At 36.7% G+C, this 21532-nt stretch overlaps 1 long non-coding RNA gene across 1 annotated transcript; it reads right to left on the bottom strand.

Moving 5' to 3' along the window:
* Window positions 1-2599: 2599 nt before the first annotated feature.
* LOC131924333 (uncharacterized) lies at window positions 2600-21196 on the bottom strand. Its single transcript, XR_009382859.1, has 2 exons — window positions 20872-21196; window positions 2600-2735 (listed from the first exon to the last, which is right to left on the bottom strand). It is a non-coding gene; the product is annotated as an uncharacterized LOC131924333 (long non-coding RNA).
* Between the last annotated feature and the right edge of the window lie 336 nt (window positions 21197-21532).

The following is a 21532-nucleotide window of genomic DNA, read 5'->3' as shown; positions in this document are numbered from 1 at the left end:
CTGACTCAATTGGACACTACATATAGGTAACAATCTAAATTGCTCCCTGTAATAGTTTGGGGAGTTGTATTAAAAGACAAATTCTGTATGATAGACCAATAAACTATTACACAAAGAAGATGTAAGCTCAATACATGATCTGTAAATTAGAATACATCTACGACTAAGAGAAGTTACCCAAGTTGTCTATTATTTATTATGTATAAATCAAGTTTCTATTTAACTAGGGAAATTTTGGTGTTTGTGATAGAACACATTACTAAAAGTACCACACTGTTGGGAGATGTGTGAAAAGCACGTTTGGAATAGGATTGTACGTTTTTAATGGGAGAATAAATATACATTTGAAGAATGCTGAGACCAGAGTTGACATTTGTAGAGCTAAAGTAAACATGGGTGAAAGATCAATGTTTGCCTCTGAATGAATATATGGAAGTAGACAGATAATTCCTTCAACACATATTTTCAGGAAATCAAATAAAAGATAATGTGCAAATTCTAAAATTGCTATATAATCTGTAGTTAATATTTTTAATTCTGAGTTTCAGATATAGTTCAACTTGGCATTTTAATTATTTTAAGGTGTGTGAGTATTTTGCTCACAGATATGTCCATTCACTGTGCATATGCCTGATGCACACAGAGATCAGAAGGTGTTTAGGACCCTGGAATTGAAGTTATAGAGACTTATGGCATGCCATGTGGGTACTGGAGACCCAAAGAGAGTCCTCTTTAAGAATAACAGTTGCTCTTAACTGCTGAACAATCTCCCCAGCCCCCACAACTGGACATTTTAACTGCTGATCTCATACTATTAGTTTTAGTCATTAGTGTCAAGAAATTGACCTTCACTGAACAATGTTCTTACTGATCATTTGTATTCCAGAGCCTTGCTTTCTTTTCACAAATACTGTTATTGATTTTAGACCATGCTTCCAGTGGAGGAAGTTCTGAGATAAATAAATTCTACACTTACTTAAACAAGTCATTTGTGTGCCTTTTTGCTCAGACTCCTTTGCCAAGCATGCTATTTCTGTAACACTCTGTCATGCTCTGCCTTATTCTCACTGATGCTGCAGTTCCTAGGTTCTAGTTTTTTTTTCCCCCAGACACAGTGAAAATAGTAGCGCTATGTTAGATGTATTCATAGATGCAGCTTCAAAATACATCAAACAGGAAACCAAAAATAATCCAAATGGACTTATTCATTTGAAGGGAAATGGGAATAACGAGGAGTGTTTTCTTGCTTCAAGTCATGCTGTTTTGGTCACTGGTTTCCTCTGTTCCATGATATGTGACAAAGCAGATACAGTAGGAATGGATGTGTGCTCAATTCTTCACGTATTTCATATATCTTACCATCTCTGATATAGAGAAAATTTTCAGAAGTAGAAATTAAGTGCAAACAATGTAAAATGTGAAAATATATCCAGAATAATCAGAACACTATGTCAGACATCTGTGGGACTTTGGGTTCTTTAAATACATGCATATACAAAACAATGGTAAATTTGTTCTTCAAAAATGAGTACTAACGATGGAGATAGCATATTTGCGGTGAGCAATCATAGATCAATCAATCATACTTGTTCCTTTTAAGGAACCAGGTATCTTTAAAAAAAAAAAAACAAAACTGCTACCAACAAGCCTGGGATTAAAAAAAAATAGTTTCAGGTAAAAATTTAACAGGTTTGCAGATAAAGTCAAATAGCATCTAAGAATAATCAGATAATCCTTACCACTTCCTAGCTATTTAAAATAATGAGACAAAAATAATAATCAATTAGATATAATTATAGGTAGCAGCCAAGGTGAAAATTAGTATTTTTAAAAGCACCGTAAGAATCTCATTCTGAACACAGATACTGGGTGAGAAAAAATCTTTAATTTTTCCCAAGCTCTCTAAAAATGGATATGCATATACTATTTTTCATATGTACATTTTGGCTTTAGGTCTATCCTTAGCTGAGTATTGGCAAGATATTGGAGCAGTTAAAGGTGGAATGGAGACCAATGAGTCAATTTGCCCTTTCCATACGAACACAAATGTTCTTGACTCTATCCTAAAACATGATATTTTCCAAATAAAACCATCTGAGAAATGCAGTTATCATCACATGGACTCTTTCTCTCTTTCTTTCCACTCCCTTCTTTACAGTAACTATGATGTGAGAGCATCTGTGACAAGTTCAATAGACCATTGCATAGCTAACTGTATCTTTTCTCCATTAATGTTTGATAAGATAGATTCCTTTAGTCTCTTCAGCCTATTATGCAAAAACCATCTGAATTTAACCTGTAATTTTAAACTATAAAATTTTTTATTGTTATTAATTTCAGTAGAATATGAAGCAGAGGAGAGAAGAGTTTGTGTCAAAGAATTTAGAAGGTGAATATAATCTTCCCCAAGTGAAGTCAGAAGGAATATCCTTGAGAAACACATCAGTCTTTTTATTTAGTTCACCCTCTTAAATGCAGACAGTATAGTGTCAATACATTTGCTTTCCATGTGATCTGGTCAGATACTTGGTGAGGGTAATGGCTGACATTTTGTAAGAAACAATGAAGCAACTCTCCTTAAATTGCATGCACTGCAAGATAGTCACCAATATGATTTTTATTTTTCAAAAAATTCCCATGACAAAAGAAATGTAGATAGAACTGACAAACATGTTGATTGCTCTTCCTATTGATAATAAAAACAGCTTCATTGTTCTTGCTTCTTCCTGTAGTTCCTTAAGGCAAAAGAAAAACAATTATCACATGAAATATATGCCTAAGGTTTTGTTCCTGCATTAGTCAGTAGGCAACCATTTTTCATTCAAATATGGATCTTCTGGGGGGAAAAAATGAAAATTTGAAAGCTATATAAGATGTGTCAAAACTATGTGTGAGATTTGCAGGTTTGTTTTAAATATACTTACTACATTCCAGTCAAGGCAAAATCTGTCTATTCTATAATTACAACAAAAGATATGCCTAGCTTTTTATCTTAAAGAAAATAAAAGAAACAACAAAAGTTTTCAGAGTCAGTCTTTTCTAACAGTTACTTTGCCATATTTTGAAGTTTCCATTACAACACATTTTTGCAGGAGGTAAAAGTTGAGAGAAGGCTTATATAGCACATTCTTTTGTTTTAATGCATATATTGGGCTAGGGAGCAAACAAGTGTGGGGAATTGAGTTTGGCCTCTAACACTTGTGTGCAAAATGCCAAGTACAGAGGTAACTCCCTGAATTTCCAGCATTTGGCAGATAGAGAAGGATCAGAAAATCCACGGAGCTTGTTAATCAAACAAATTAGCTGATTTAGTGAGTTCTGTGTTCAGTGAAAGACTCTGACTCAAAAAATTAGGCAGAATATGACTGAAGAACATCAAATGTTGAGCTTTGACCTCCACATACACACATTTGCATTATAAACCTTTGCACCATATATGCTCAGCAAAAAACAAAATGAAATGTTAAAAAGTTTAAATGTGTTATTACTTATGAATATGACTAGATTGCTTCACTTTAAATAAAATATTTAATATACTACATTTTTTTTTCTAGATGGGTTATGCAACTAAAGGGACAACAGAGAAAGAAAATTTTATGCTCTATTTTGGTTGTTTTTTTTTTTTTTTTCTAAAAGAGACATTTTAAATATGTGAGAGTATTAACAATTTAGATTAGTAAAATATTCAGGTTAACTGGCATCATGTACCAATAACTATTACGTATGTTTAGGTCAGCAGTACTCTTGGATCTAGTGTAGACCTTGACTACCTGTAGAAATCATAGGACCGTACAGGACAGTCATCTGCATGATAATAAATTATCATCTGCATGATAATAAATTCATTTAATAAATGAATTCAAACAAAAGTTTATAGGGTACTCATCTAAAATTTATTCAAATATATATACACCAAAAAAAAAATATGGATGAATTAGAAACTATGTTAAGTACAAAGATCAAACTGTTGAACAAGATAGTCATTATATTTAGTGTTATGAAACTTAAGTCATACTGGCGGTAAAAACTTTCAAATACATTTATAAAATATATAAATACATTTATAAAAGATGGAAAAATCACATCCTTGGGTAAGATTAATGAACGCAATAATTGGTCTCAATAGGGTTTATTTTCTCGTAGAAATTTACTCAGAGTTATAAATTGTAACAGGGTAATTTCTTTCCTGAGACCACAAGCATAAGATGGAAAGTGCTTCTGATAGGCAATAGAAAAGAAAGAAGAGAAAGGAAGAGAGAAAATGGAAGGAAAGAAGGGAGGGAGGGAGGAAGGGATGAGAGAGGGAGGAAGGGACATGGAAGCAGGGGAGTGGAGGGAAGGAGAGTGGAGAAAAGAAAAGAAAGAAAAAGAAGAAAAGAAGGAATTATAAAGGAAAATGTCTATGTAAGAAATGACCATAGCGGGCGGTGGTGGCGCACGCCTTTAATCCCAGCACTTTGGAGGCAGGGCCAGGTGGATCTCTATGAGTTCAAGGCCAGCCTGGGCTACCAAGTGAATTCCAGGAAAGGTGCAAAGCTACACAGAGAAATCCTGTCTCGAAAAACCAAACCAACCAAACAAACAAAAAGAAAAAAAGAAAAAGAAAAAGTCCTAATCTCTAAATGTTTTTTTTCTCCATGATAACTCACTTCAGCAATACTGCCTACACAAAGATCACGAAAGAGAAGGAAAGAGTAGGAAAAACAAGGAAAGTCCTTAGTTTTCACATACAAAAAAATTAATTCAGAAAACTAAAAATGAATGAGTGGGATGTGGTTCTCAACAAAATATGAAGCACATGCCTTAAAATATTATCTTTTATTTATAAGAAAAGATTAATCCTTAATCATTAGCATCTCTTCATAAATAGTAAGTGGCAGAGCCACTAGTGGTGGTGCACGCCTTTAATCCCAGCTCTCGGGAGGCAGAGCCAGGCGGATCTTTGTGAGTTCAAGGCCTGCCTGCTCTACAGAGTTAGATCCAGGACAGGCACCAAAACTACACAGTGAAACCCTGTCTCAAACAAAACAAAACAAAAAATAATAATGATAATAAACAAACAAACAAATAAATAACAAGTGGTGCTTGTCTACACTAATTTCTGTACTGAATATGTCATAAATTTGCCAAGAAGAATTTGTAAGGATCCCAATAGGCTTTCAGAAATCTTACTATGGCTTCAATGTACATATAATTTAAATGCCAAATTATATAGATACATAAATATAACTAGCAAATAGTTATAATATTAGACTAATAGAAAATTTGCAGTGATTTATAACAGAGCTCTCTCCCCTTATCTTCAAAATTCAATAAGAAACCTAGACAGTAGCATGGTGGGCATTAGTAGAGTGTCTACAATAACTAGACAGAGTATAGCATAATTATAAAAGGAAGAATTTCCTCACCAGGAGGACAGTCTGCTATGGGTAGCATTTACTTTCAGATGCATACAGAATAATTTTAACCATTTTTCTCCATCTCATCTTTACAGACACTTAAAGAAGGCATGATCAAAAAAATTTTTTTTTCTCCTTTACAGGTTAATCACTCCTTTCATCTACAGCTTTAGTTTTAATTCTTCAGTCTTGTTAAAGCTTCATTACGTATAATTCAGTTTATCAAATGTATTGTGTGGTTCCCTGGGGTAAACATGAAATGTGCTTCCTGCAAAGAGGGACATCTACTATCTGAATCAAGAGATGAGTGAGGGAAGATGAGTGAACTAAATATTTTGCATCTCCATCATTAACTAGGCCTAGATTTGCAGTATTTTAGATACCTGTATTAGAACATTTATAATAAACAATGAATCAGTTTGCAATTATCCAAAACAAAGTATCTAAGTTGGCTCTATGACAAAAATATCTAAAATCTGGCTCATAGGAGCAGCAAAACAATTTTAAACATATGTAAATAAACTAGTCTATTTCTATGTAAGTGAAAATAGAGTTCTCCAACTGTTATTACACACTAAAGTTAGAGACGACAAATTTTCAATAAGAAATTATAATGTTCAAGTGCAAGAACCTTGTGTTTATTCTCTGTTATTGTATACTTTGGATTCTTTTAATTATCCTCTTATTCTACAGCCACTATCTTCTTGATAAAGGTTTATGCTTGTATTAACTACTTTTCTATTACCCTGATAAGAATCCATGACCAAGGCAACTTATAGATCAGTTTGTTTGGGCTTACAGTTTCAGAAAGGTCATTACCGTCATGGCCAGGTGTGTGGCAGCAGGCAGGCAGGCATGATGCTGGGGCAGTAGTTGAGAGCTTTCATCCTGATCCACAGGCATGGGTCAGAGAGAGAGCTAACTGATTTGTGGGCTTTTCATATCTCAAATCCCAGCCACATTGACACTCCTCCTCCAACAAGAGCATACTTCATACTCCTTTCCAAACAGGTCCACCAACTGGATACCAAGTATTCAAAGCATCATATTACTTGTGAATTTTTCATGCAAGATCAAAGAAGAGTACAGATACTAAAGACAAAAATGAATGATTTTATGTATAGTGACAGAATGAATATAGTGATCATTTCATAATCTCATGTTATACAAAATTGAAGTTCAAAAGATCAGAATTGGGGTACTACCAAAATTCTTTAAAGTTAAATATATCTGAAGTCAATTAAATTTTAATAGGAAGCACATATATTTGGAAAGTAGAGTAAAGCTGCTATTAGGAATCAAATGGCCATAGGTTCATAATTTTTCTTCAGTATAAACTCAAAATGCATACTTGAAAACTATTAGCTTCATTGCATTCTAAAATTCTTAGAAAAATGAGAACATATTCTGTTCTGTTTTTCATAATGACTGAGAATTAAATGAACAACAAATTGATTATGAGAGTGTTTACATCTTTATAGCAATGACAATAATGGGATAATAATGTATTTTGTGAATTTGAAAGATAAATATGTAACTTTCAGTTTTTATACTTAATTTGTTTGTATATGTAAATAATGAAATTATAGCTATCTAAAGCTGAATTTTATATGGATCAACATTATAGAACACATTCATTATAATAATTGTTATTTTTAACATTATTGCTATTGAAAAGTAACCCTGTTATACACTGCTTTCAATTATGAAAATTGTGTATTATAAATAAGAGAAGTTAGTGAAATTTTCTCTAGCATTTCTCCAGCAGTAAAAAACATTTCTGTTTTATACACACACATATATTCACACACACTCATATATATATATAATATATATATTATATATATTATATATAATATATATATATTATATATTATATATATATACTGCTTTTCTATGTCTAAAATGTATATTTCTTATCTAATTAAAAATATATCAGCTGGGCGGTGGTGGCACACGCCTTTAATCCCAGCACTCGGGAGGCAGAGCCAGGAGGATCTCTGTGAGTTCGAGGCCAGCCTGGGCTACCAAGTGAGTTCCAGGAGAGGTGCAAAGCTACACAGAGAAACCCTGTCTCGAAAAACCAAATATATATATATATATATATATATATATATATATATATATATATATATATATATATATATACTTTTTTTTCAAATTAAAGCAAGATTTTATTAAACTTTATATACTGACCAAGCTGGAATTTGGTTAAGACCACTCCCTGAAAAAGCTCCAGTTGATTGGATCGAAGACATAGTCAGGGCTTATAAAGACAAAACCCATAGGCCACTCTACTTTCCCATAAAGCTTTGTTGATATTTTTGAAGAGCTACAACTCCCAGCATTCCAGGAATTTACCTGGTTTTGGGAAGGTGGGGCTTACAGGTTAACTTAGGTTTAGAACACCCCTCCCTGAAGTTATATTCTGCAACAAATCCTTGCTCTATGATGAGTACCAGTTTTATATTTGGATCTAATAACCATCAATTTAATGTTACCCAGATAGGAATTATGACTTAGTTATTGTATCAATGATGTAATAGCCAACAGAAATTAACAGAAAGCAGAAGGGCCAAAGGCCCTGTGATGGATCTTTTGGTTCTGCATAAAGCAGGCCAAGTGTCCTATCACATTGTAGAACTATTTTAGTTAATGAATCGACCTGTCGATAAATACGAGCATATTTTTCTAGTGTATCAATTGGCATTATAGATAGCCATCTTGTCCCCTATTTCAGAGAGTTTCCTTTTCACTTTGCATTCCAGCCTGTTAAGGGAAGTAGAGATGATGTACTCTCTCTTCTTGATTTACTTCCAGCTGAAACTGGGGCTATGGTTGCCAGGGCCCTGGAAGACTGAAAAGCTAGTCAAAGGTTGGGCAATGGGGCATTTATCAGAACTATCTGATTGGTTGATCCAGGTGAAAGGGCAGGGTGCAATTACATCAGCTGTACTGATTCACAACAGCTTTCAACAAGTCCAGTGCTCAGCAACTTACAGTTTACATTGCTCACTAGATTATGTCTGTTAGCCAAGTGGAAATCTACTGGGACAAGTAGAAACCAGGGACAGAAATTAAAATTCAGGAACTTAAAGGAAAACCTTACATTTGGAACTTTCTCGTTTGATCTGTGACAAGTGGATCCAAGCCTTATGATCTTTTTTGATTTCTGAAGCTTCTATGAATTTTATTTTACCAAGGATATATAAGTTCCAGATATACTTTTCTCAAAAAAAAAGCAAAGAAAATGTTCTAGATGTATAAGTATCATCACTGTATTGAAATATACATTGTAGAAAAAAAACAGTTAACAGGTGCTGTGAAACAGTTGGAACAGAGTTATATTTTGGAGTTATTACAAAAGCTATGGCTTTGAGTTTAAAAGTATAAACATTTTTCCCTGTGTCCAGAGATCCAGGCATATACATTGGACAGAGATGTTTTTAGCCTGTTGAAAAGCATCTTTAAGTCTATACTTAGAAGACGACCAGAGGAAATTTCAAATTTGGTGCTTGTGACTGAATAGTAAGTAGTCAGTGTTCTACCAGGTTATCAGAACTCCATTTATCAACATTAAAACTTTGAAAAATTGAAATATCAGTGTAACAGTATATGTTTACAATTTGTATTTATATGTCTTACACAATTTTTTGAACTAATTGCCTGTTGCTGCCTAGTTGACAAAGCTTTAATTAGCTTAGCTGTCAATGTAATAGGATAATTGAGAAAGATTAACCAGAATGACAGAGACTAGTCCATAGACCTTTACCTAGGCATTTACCCCATGCTCCTTAGGTCTCTATGACATTGGGTTCAAGAGTACCAAGATACCAGTCTTGGCTACCTGGTCCAGCAGATGAAAGGCTTTCTTGTGGAGGAGGAAGATGGGGGGACTGACTTTATTTTGTCTAGACAAAGTTGGGCAATCAACTTTACAGTGTCCTGCTTGTCCACAGTTTGGGCCAAGCCCCAGCAGCAGTGAGGCATTGGGGCAGTCTTGCCCAGTGGTTAGAATTACCACAGTCGAGATGTAATCATCAGTCACTGTGTCCATTGTCTTCTTGGAGACTTGGTGGAGAGCACGGCTTTTATGGGAGAGTCTCTGTTATATATGTTTAAATATCTTAAGTGCCATATTCAGCAAATCTCTGAAAGTTTGATGGCCATTAAGTATTACACATGCCTTAGCTAAACAAATGAAGCTTTTTTTCTATATCTGACTATACAAGTATTTAGCATGACTATAAGTATAGTTCTGAATATCTCCAGATTTAGTCATCTTTAACATTTTATAACAAAATTAACAGTTTCTGAATTGAAGCTCTTCCAGTATCAAGTTAATACTTATAAACATAGTCTACAAGAGACTGGGATCTTTCTTGATCCTTACATAGTGTATCAATATAGAACACAAGAGTTCCCTTTATGAGCTGGGTGGTGGTGGCATGTGCCTTTAATCCCAGCACTCGGGAGACAGAGGCAGGCACATTTCTGTGATTTCAAGGCCAACCTGGGCTACAGAGTAAGATCCAGGACAGGCTCCAAAGCTACATAGAGAAACCCTGTCTCGAAAAACAGAAAAAAAAAGAGTTCCCTTTATGACTCAGTTTACAAAGACAGTTACAACTTAACAAAGCTGGCAAAAATAAGGAAGTTAGACTTATATCTTTAAACTAGTCTCTGTTTGTTTGAATAGACTCTAAGTAAGGGGAGACAAGTTCTTTGCCAGCTTGCTTAGGTTACCATCTCTCTGTATCATAAGATAGAACTACCTCAATCTCTGGTGTTTAGATGTAACCCTAATTTTTAACCTTTTGTTTACTGATGTATCAAGTTCACATATCAACAAAGGCATTTTAGTAAAATATCTTATAAAATTTAAAATATCTCAGTCTTATGAAATTAAACATTATTAAAAACTGTTTATTAAAAATATCCAGTTTTTAAAAACTTTTGTAAATCTTTAAAATTCCCTTTTAAAAAAGTTTAAAATCTCTTAACTGTGCATTTCTATAATATGAACATAAATTACCTTTTTTGTTTTAGGAATGAAAACATAGAGCATAACCATAATTTGTAGAAGACAAGTCAAATTTTAACTGTATAAACAATCAAGTGTCTGTAAAGTCAATAACAAGTGGATTACTCTTATGTTGAAAAGTTTGGTTGCCAGCAAGATATGGCCTTGTATATGAATGCATGGAGGTACAGTTTTAATACATAATTAAACAAGTATTGTTTTAAATTCTATCTTTTATAAACCTGATTTTTAAGATAGGACAGGAATTATATAAAAATGTTATCCCAATTTAAAAGTATCCTTAGAGATCTGTTGCTTCCATACCATGTAGTTGCCCTCAGTCAAGATGGTGGTGAAGCCATGACATCCATCTCCTCCAACTATAGTCAAGATGGCAACCATCTTGTGGCTGCCCTTAGTTAGGATGGTGGCAATCCATGTGTTTTTTCCCAGTTATGAGAAACCCGAGTTATGAATTTTAAGTTAACTTTTCATTGCACATGTTATAGATTTCAACGATACCTACTAAGTTGTAAGCCAATAATCTATAACCACCACACCTAGAACACATCAAACTCACACACTGAAGACCAGTCAGAAACAAACATGCAGTGGCCACATACATTTATTCATTTCCCTGAGCCTGACATTGATTCTGTCTCAGCTCCACGTTTTCAACAGAACTTACAGGCGCACATCCATTCATACATATAAAATAGACAAAACTTTTCCTCCCTTTACCGGTGTTGGAATTTCAAGGGAAGAGGGTCTTGTGAGCTCTTGCATACAATTCTTGTGGGAGGTGCTCCAGTGGACCTGGTTGCCAGCTTCCTCGGGGAAAAGCTGCCCCAAGTTGTAATACACAAAGACAAGCCAGACATGTAAGACAAGACATAGAGCCAGAGCAACAACAGAAAAACATAGAGCCAACATCAGCAGGAAACATGAGACAATGACTTTTGACAATTGGAGTTTTCTACTCCAGAGGTCCACTAGTCCTTCCTACACTACCCAGACTCTAGATACCCACCAGGCTGGGCCCTTCTGTATTTCCTGACCCCAAAATCTAAACTGACCTCCTCCAGTCTTGTGGAATTATCATAATAGTTCTTAGGTCTGTTGAACCCCAAAGTGCCAAGCCTCACTGAGTATGCTACATACTTTGGCTCTTAGAGCTCCAGGGACGGGGGTGGTGTTCTTCACGACTCCAAGGTCAGGAAAGAAAATCTGGTAGCTTCAGCTGAATTTCTCACTTAACCAAAAATACCTCCAGAAACAACCAAAGGGACGTGGGACATCTCCCTGTGGCCTGAACAGGGTTGTATAGACCTTTTCAGATCCTTGTTCACAAGTAGAGTACTCCAAGTTCAGAATCCAGAAACTAGGCAGAAAATTGTCTCAGAAGGAAAAAAAAAAGCGTCTATGGCTTGACAAAAAAAAAAAAAAAAAAAAAAAAGAAGCCTCCATAAAAATGCTTGCTGCTTTCTTTTATACCTATTCCCAGCAAGGCCACTCACTGCTGGTGAGGATCAAGGGTAGGGTTGAAGGTGTTGTCCCCAGAGTTCCAGTGAAGAGCCTAGCTTCAGAATTTGGAGTGGAATTATCTCACTGGGGGGCCCTGTAGCTAGAGTTTTCCTGCCTGGCCCACAGTCAGGACAAATCTCTCTCACCTGCCAGTCCCACAGCCGTTCAGACCCAACCAAGTAAACACAGAGACTTATATTGGTTACAAACTGTATGGCCGTGGCAGGCTTCTTGCTAACTGTTCTTATGTCTTAAATTAATCCATTTCTATAAATCTATATCTTGCCAAGTAGCTCGTGGCTTACCAGCATCTTCACATGCTGTTTCTCATCGTGGCGGCTGGCAGTGTCTCTCTGACTCAGCCTTCCACTTCCCAGCTTTATTCTCCTCCTTGTCCCACCTATCCTTCCTGCCTAGCCAATGGCCAATCAGTGTTTTATTTATTGACTAATTAGCAACACATTTGCCATACAGAACATCCCACAGCAGGGCCCCAAATGTTAATCCCGAGATTTGCTGAAGAAAAACCAGCTCCACCATTTTGGCCAAATTAAAGAGGGCTTTTATTAAAACTATATATACTGACCAAGATGGAATTTGTTCAAGATCACTCCCTGGAAACTTTGCAGCTGAGTGGCCATAACATAGGTATTTACATATGTATCTGTCACCACTCTAGTTGACAGTATACACCTGAGAGAACAGTGCCTAAAAATGAAGGAGACTAAACTCTCATGCAATAACCAACTTGATTTAGAGCATCATACAAGCTATATTCTGAGGATTAAGCCAAGGTCTCCTGAAAAAAGTTAACATGACTTCAAAGGTATACAAACTCAAGAGCAGGCCATGTTTGGAAACATATTTTGAGTAATCAAATAAGATAAATAATGGGCAATCTGAAGTAAATCTACTCCTATTTATTGTACCTGTGAGGGGCACATAAGAACATTCCAAGAACAACCCATGCTTAGAAGGAACAGAGATAACAAGATTCGTGTCTTCTTTTCTTGGAATTTTCTCTCACATGCATTCAAAATTCTCCTCATATAGCTTTACTTTTGGACAGTTTCAGCAACAATGTGATTATAAACAGTGTTGAGTAACAAAAATGTTTATTGGACTTTTACTTTTAAAGATCATTTTCTATAATCTTTTCCATTCACCACCATTAAAAAGGTTAAATCTGGAGACATTTACAATTTGAGGAGCAAAACAAGAATCTTAGGTAAAACATAAAATTGAGTATATTGGAAACAGTGTGGACAACAGTGATTGGTACATATTGATATGAGAGAAGAAATACGGGGAAAGGTAAAGGAGTTGCATAGGTCCTCATATCAAGAAAGCTAAGATTTCTTTTAAGTGTGTATGTGTGTGCGTGTATATGTGTGTACATCTGTGCATCTGTGAGTGTAGGTGTCCAGAGAGGTTAGAAAAGGATATCAGATCCCATGAAGCTAGACTCACAAGGTGTTGTGAGACATTAACATGGGTTTTGGGTACTACACTCTAAAAAAACAGTATGCGTTCTTTACTGTTGGCTGTCTCTTGAGAACTAAGGACTCATTTTTATCTTTAAATGGCAGACACAACCTTGAGATCATCTTTTAATAAAGTCATAGATGACCTTCATGACCATCACGTCACCTATGACGTTATTGAATATAAGAAAATGCTTCTAACATCAGTACATGAACTAAAATCATGGCTGGTAAGTTAGAAAGTATAAGAAAGCAAAGGCTACTATAGAAATAAAAACTGATGAAAGAAAGTAATCATGTGTTCTCCATACTAGTAACTGACAATGACTAAAAAAGACAAATGTTAAAGACATGTGACCTAGTTATTGAGTAAAGAACTATTGGTTAGTGTGGGAGGTGTATCTTCCTAGAAAGGAGAAATAGTTATGGATGGACAGGGTGGAGAAGAGCACTAGAATAGAGGATTAAATTTGGAGCAGAGGAGAGGGGCAAGGAAGAGAATATGAGGAGAGACAGCTAAAATTAAGAGTCATTTGAGAGCTAGTATGGAGTCCTAATAGAATACAAGCTTCATAAAATATATACATATATGAAACCAATGTAAATGAAATCCCCAAATAATGGGAGAGACAGCGTCCCGAACTGGACATATCTTGTCATCAAACAAAGCTTCCAGTACTGGAGAATGGGTTACATCTATTCAAATTGTTGGGCAAAAGGGTCCCATGGGAACTCCCAAAGAACCCAAGCTACACTTACATGTTCTCCAAAAACTGATAGTAAGGCTCTGTGGCTGAAGACAATAAGTGCTCAACACATTAAACACAGAGAAGTTGAGCTGGTGCCTGCATAGCACCTTAACCCTCTGCAGACTAATGGTCATGGTACCAGAAGGTACTCCGTACTCTACCAAAGGAGAAAGGTAAACTCCAATCGGGCTACAACACCTTCAATATACAATGGAAACTTGCCTGTAAGATCTGTTAAGACAATTGTGGAACAAAGCTTGTTGAAGTAACCAACTGATATTTGATTTGAATTATGGACCATTCCACTAGATGTGACTACACTCAATATCAGTTGGATAACCAAGCACCTAAGACCAGATAGGCCACACACTTATTGACAAACCAGATACTACTGTCCTACTGAAGGAGCACATGAATAAATGACTCCTAAGGATATTCTGCTGTACTCATAGATTAGTACCTCACTTAGCCATCATTGGAGAATCTTCCTCCTGCAGAATATGTGAATAAATACAGAGACCCAGAGGCAGACAATATGCAGAGAGTGAGAAACTTTGGAACACTCAACCCTAAATGGGATGTCTCCATCAAATTTATCCACTCAAGTGGGGAACAGAGAAGTCTGTAAAAGAGGAGGCACAAAGAATGTATGAGCCACAGAATCTGGAGGTCACCAAGGAAAGAAAGTCTTCTAACACAGCAGAACTGACACATATTTGAACTCACAGACACTAAGACGGTATGCACAGGGCGTGCATGTGCGACAGGTCTGCACAAGATGGGATCCTAGAGCTGAGAGAATTCAAATGCCAGCTTTCCTAACCTGGAAGTTACCTCCAGTTGATAACCATTTGTATGTTTATAGAGAGAGTGGATTTAACTCTCCTTATAGCCGGGCGGTGGTGGCGCACACCTTTAATCCCAGCACTCGGGAGGCAGAGCCAGGCAGATCTCTGTGAGTTTGAGGCCAGCCTGGGCTACCAAGTGAGTTCCAGGAAAGGCACAAAGCTACACAGATAAACTCTGTCTCGAAAAACAAAACAAAGCAAACAAACTCTCTTATAAAACTGAAGCCTCCTTGCTGCAAACCTTACCCTGAAACTATGTCACAGTCACTCAGTAACTGAAACAAGCCAACACACAACAACAATAAAAAAAAAAAATCTTTTGGTTTCAAGTGTTTTTTTTTTTCCCTGAATATCTGAACTAATATTTAACAATTACCAAATAACAAATTTATCTTGGAAAAAAGTAAAAGCCACCTTTAGGAGTGCAACCTTCCATCTGGAATGAAATCACCTTGGTACAATTCTTCTAAGCCTTTTTCATGGGCTATTCTCTCCTACATCTCACATCTCCAGTAGGCAAGGTAAAAAAGTGGAGTCTTGTGGCCTTTTCAGAATTTTTGGTTCGGGAATTTTAAAAATAACATAAAGATCGCTGTGTTCCCTAAGCTTTCACACTTTTCTCTTAGTTTTTTGGAGGGATGTTTAAAGTTAAAATGCTTTGTTTCCATATCCAAAGCAAAATGATGTAATGAGAGACTCCAGTCAATCAAGAGCATCTGTTCAGACTGAGGTCACTCACATGCTCAGTCCTACCTCCAGGGACAGCACAGAGAATATGAAGCCTTGGGATGCCTAGAAAACAAGCCTGGGCCCTCTTTTCTTATGTGTCTCCAAACAACATTGGTATGTTTTGTTTTCTTCTGCTTTGCCTTATTGTTTTGTCTTCTGGGAACTCTTCATATAACTTTCTGGTGCATCACTAATTTGCATAACTAAAAAGATATTGTGATGGGATGGAAACATGACTCTGGGGTTATGACTGCTTGCTGCTCTTTTGACCACCTACCTCAAGTAATTCACAATATTATGGGAAGACCACCAGAGATGACCACTCAGACACAGTTTATTGCCCAGTTGAAAATCTTTATGCATTTATGCACTCAGGCATTCAGGGACCCAGGTGTATCCTAAGTGTCCAGAACAAGTCCTGGTGTCAGCAGCTACAGTGTGTGTATGTTGAGTTGGGTGTGGGGCTTAAAAAAAATAAGCAGTTTAACAGAAACTAAGATGAACAGTTAGCTGGGATATCTTGATCTTGGGTTCCAAAACAGATTTTGGTAATTTTTCATAGGATTCTGCATCAAGGAGATTAAATTCCAGTCAAACTTGAAATTTCCTCCATAAGAATACAAGAAGAAGCAACCACTGCACTGTATTATCCAGTCACAACTGCCCAGAACACATATTTGGGGATCTAATACCCTCTTCTGACGTCTGTGAGTTCTCACACATACATTCATACACTAACATGCATACCACCACCTCCCACACACATATCCTTTTAAAAAAGAAAGATAATTTGATAGAGATAAAGAGTTGAACGTCAAGATGATAACAGCACGAACTTCATGTGGATTCATCCTATCACTAACTTGGAACTTATAATAAAGAAGGTGGTAAGTGTAAGGAACGTGAAATGAACCAGTTTTGAGAAGCTGAGGCCCAATTGTTACAATGGGAGTTCATGTTGGCACTGTCCATGGGCTTCTTATACATCTCTTCTGAAATGTGAAGGGATGTGCTTGACAGACAAAACAAGGAAAGAACTCTCTCCAATCTTGCATAGCGCAAAAAATAGTACCTTTAAATGCAGACTTCATTTCTACTTTCCAAAGTACCGAAGTTCAAATAGCTAGTGGATTACCTCCTGCATATCTGACACTACTTCATTTACTGTAGGCAGTCTAACAACCATCACATATTTTAGAAATATTGCTAATCTGGGCAAACACTAGAAAATCTTTAAAGCTTAACAAGAGGAAAAACTTTATAGAGTGTGAAAAAATCTTATTGCATTCATATCTTTATTTTTCCCTTGGCGATTTTTATGTTTGAATGACTGCTGTGGGTTTAATAGTGACACGTTCAGTTCACCCAGACCTAGGGAAAGAGTGATTAGAGTTTTAAATAATACACACGATTCTTTATTAGAAAGATTTAAGATAGTCGGGAAATCTAAACTGGAGCTGTTTCACTCTCTACAGGTTCACAGGCAGCACAGTCCTTTATTAAATATACTGGAGTATAAGCTGCTATGTAAAGAAACACTTTTGATTTTATTTTTGCATTTTTTTCCCTGGTTTGGGGCAATGACTAGACACAAAAGTCAACGTTTTAACCTCATAAATAGTCTCATAAAAAATTCCTATCCACTTACAATAGGCAGAGGAAATGAACAAGTAAATTCTGTTTTAATTATTTGGTGATGATTTCAGGAAGAGAAGATCTCCAATAGGAAATGATCCCTCACTGGAGTTGTGAGAGTCAGAGCCTGAGCCTTGACAGCCCTAACAAGCTAGGTCCAGCCAGCCATTTTTTAAGGGGCAGATAAACAAGCAATGATGAAAAGCAGAAAAGGGAGATTTATCCGGTGTGGCTGTATTGGGAAGGAGAAAATGAGATCCAATGTCCACTCCAAAGTCGATCTTCTAGGATGCTACCATGAGGCTTAAGTTTAAACAGCAGGCAAGAGGGTTCTGTAGCTAAAGTTACTCCTCACCCACCTGACTTGAGACAAAAGACTGGCAGTTTAAAACAAAGGCCTTGTAGGCTTTTGTCTCCCCCTTGCAGGCCTCCTGTTGATGGTCTGGCTGGACAAGTTCCAGGCTAGATCAGGACATATTGCAGAGTGCTTATGGGCCAATCACTCATTCTATTTTTCTTCAAAGGGACCAAACCTAAATTAGGGGAGGAAGGCTCTTCAGAGACATAAAAAATTCCAGCCCCAGAGAAGATACTGGATTTTAGAACTGCCCACTACACCCCATCCCTGTCCCGTCTGCTGGGCAAGGGTCTTTTTCTCTGTGTGCCTGCAGCATACATGTGTCTTTTCACTCCCAATAAATGCCCTTCTTCAGCTGCTGGTTCTGTTTGCCTCTGTCTGAAGAGCTTTGATTTTTCCCTGCTGCTGTCTTTCAAACTTGAGATTTTCCTACCTTTTAATTCTTTATTAGCATAGAAAATGAACCTAATCATGACTCTTAGACTGTATAAAAACAAAATGTCAAAAATGAGGAGATAAAAAATTCAATTTGGTTTTTTCACACTTCTAAAAGAATAAAGTCTGATGAGGGCCCACTTTCTGGTCAAGGACTTCATGTTCTTGCTGAGTCCTCACATGGAAGAAAGTCAAGTTAGCATTCTAGGTTCATTGTAATTAAGGACATGGATTCCTTCCATGAAACCTCAGCGCTAGAGATCATATCTCCTACCAAAGACCCTCAAATGAGACCCACAGTAATGGTGCTATCATTCTTACCAGGGCATTCCAATTATGATGAATGCAGTTTTGCACGTGGATTCAGTCCACTGAGCATGAATTGCATTGAGATGCTTAAGGCAAAGGACAATCAATAGTAAATAATGCTAAAAGTTAAAACTTGTCTTACCTTTCAGGGACTTTCATATGTCAACAAATTTAGGAATTTCCCTATTCTGTAGAGAATGCATAATGTAGTTAAGTGTGAAACAGAAACAAAGAAAATAAAATTACAAGAAAATAATAGTTTAATATCTAGTGTCCATGGAGATAGGATAAAAAGACAAAGAAAATTATGTAGACGAGAAGAAAAAGATGTCCTTCCATCCATGGTATTGTTGCTGGCTCTCAGCAGCTGAGAAGCAGCAATTCCAGCCCAATTACTATTTTCTGTGAAGGACAACACTGCATAGAGATAGTTGTGGTGATATATTGTGTATCTTAATAAACTTGCCTAAGGTTCAGTGGACAGAGCCAGCCATTAGATTAGACATAGAGGTCAGGCAGTGGTGGCACACACCTTTAATCCTATCATTTGGCAGGCAGAGATCCCTCTGGATCTCTGTGAGTTCAAGCCCACACTGGGCTACATGAAATCAGTCCTATATAGAAGAGAAACAGAGCCAGGCAGTGGTGGCACACAATTTTAATCCAAGCACTTGAGATCTCTTGCCTTTGCTTGGGAAGCACACATCCCTTTAATCCTAGGAAGTAGTATCACAGGACAAAGAAAGGTATATAAGGCATGGGGAAACAGGAACTCACTCTCTATAGGCTGAGCATTTTGTAGAGGTAAGAACTAGTGGCTGGCTGTTCTGCTTCTCTGTTCTTTCAGCTTTCACCCTGATATCTGGCTCTGGGTTTTTTTTTTTTAATTAAAAGACCATCTAAGATTTGAACAGCAGATAGTATCCCTTTTATATGTGGATATTTTGTGTTAAAGTGATAGCGAATCAAGCTAAAGAATGCATATGTCCCAGGGTAGGCCTCCCCATTCCTTTTGTTGATCACCTGAGAAACTGAGACATGATTAGCAACTGAAATATCCTACCTTCCTGCTTCCCTGTGGTCTTAGGTATCTCTCAAGAACTATGCTGTGATCCCATAAAAGAAGATCACAGTTAGTTTCCCTAATGATTTTTGGAAAACAATTGCTTCAAGTCTCACCAAAATGACAATGAAATGGTGGGGGTGGGGAAGCAGGGAATCCTTGGAACAGTGGAGGCTTTCTCATCTCAAATGTGCAGAAGTGGGAGAAATAAAACAGTAGACAAATCAAAGGTCACCATTGGCACCCCAAGGCAGTTGTATATAGGCAGTTTGTCTGGAGCAGTAGAAGAATGAATTTTCTAGAGGTTGCATTTAGAAAAGTGTCTCAGAGTATACAGAAGAGCTAAAGAGAATGGAAGAAAAAAGGCATAGCTCCTGGGCAGCAGGTGCCTATGTCAGAAATAGGCTACCACTAACCTACTAAGACAGACATTATTGTGAAATATAGATGAGCTGATCCCCCCATGAGGTATATCACTGCCTCTCACATTCTAGCATATAGCTTCTAGGGAGCATATAAAGAAAGAGAAATACCACTTTCTTAGAGAAACCCACACCTATGTTCTAGCATGTGTTCCCACATGAATAAAATTTGTGTTGCATATGTCTTTTAACAAACTAATTATAATTTAGAGAAGTCAACATTTGTTCTGCTTGGTATATCTTTTTAAACCCTTTTCTTTCTCTTTTAACTCCATTTCAAAACATTTAAATTATTTATTATCATTGTGTATATGATATATGCATATAGGGGCATGCACATTCGGTGGCATAAAGGTTGAGATCAGTGGACAATTTTTGGAGTCTTGAGTGCCAAGAGCCATAGAGTCTGAGCCATTTTACTGGCCCCTATTAAAGTATCTTTAGCAAAATCTCAACTTGCTTTATATTGGCTAGTTCTGAAATAATAGTAATAATAATAGTAGTAGCAATAATAATAATTTATTATTATTATTAATTTGCATCAAAGCTGTGAATCTTGGTTTAGCCAAAATTGAGGTCCCTGAACCACCAGGAGAACTCCACTGGCTTTTGAGGTTCACAGATATGTCTTTCCCAGTCCTTCTTGATAGTATTGTAAAGAACACATACAATGTAGGATTTCAGAACAGTAGTTTGAAGGAGGAGAGAAACTGATGTTTGAATCACCTTAAAGAATATGAAAGTTATAGAAAGGCTTAGAAGTCAGTTGCAAAATCCATATTTTGGAGTTGAAGGACAGATGAGAGTATATAACACAAAACACAATAACGAACTACTAAAAGATGAGCTACTGGGGCTAGAGGAAAATGAAGCCAAATTAGTGGGGCACATACGTTTTGAGTTGGACAAATGCAGGTGGCAGAAACTTCGCGGCAGTGGCCCAATTTAGAGCATTCTTTTTGTTGTTGCTGTTCCTCAAGGATACACAAGGCAGAGCACTTGCAGACAGGACAGTAGCTCCACAGCAGCGTGAGATACAAGACCCATCTCATTTTTTTGCTTGCAGCCTAATCACCACTAGTACCGTTGGTTACCAAAGTTGCTACTTAACTGCAGAGTAAATGCTTTAGACAGAGTATGCTCTTGAGAAAGCAAGCTTTCCTGAAATCAGCATATGGGAAATTGTTTTCTCATGTCATGTGGTCACATAAGAAAGCAAGTGTATTATGGGTATTTTTCCCTGTTTTGTTCTTTTTTGTTGTTGGGTTTTTTGTTTTTCGTTTTTTTTTTTTTTTGCTGGTTATTCAAGAAGAAATAATAAGAAGTGCGTATTGGAAAGGCAACTTAGAACACCTGCTTAGGATGGTTCCACAGTGCTTCACTAAACTACAAACCAAAAGCAGCTGGAATGTGAGGAGTATTGATGGACCACAATGATCTTATTAATGCAATTTGAAAGAGCACTAGGACTTCATGAAACTCATGTGGGTGGCATTGAGTGTAGGAAAAAGAAGCAGTGAGGAAAGGGGGCTTATAACAATGTTGAAGCATCAA

Source organism: Peromyscus eremicus, chromosome 14 (assembly GCF_949786415.1).
Source record: "Peromyscus eremicus chromosome 14, PerEre_H2_v1, whole genome shotgun sequence".
NCBI lineage: Eukaryota > Metazoa > Chordata > Mammalia > Rodentia > Cricetidae > Peromyscus > Peromyscus eremicus.
This window is presented reverse-complemented; position numbering and strand designations above follow the sequence as displayed.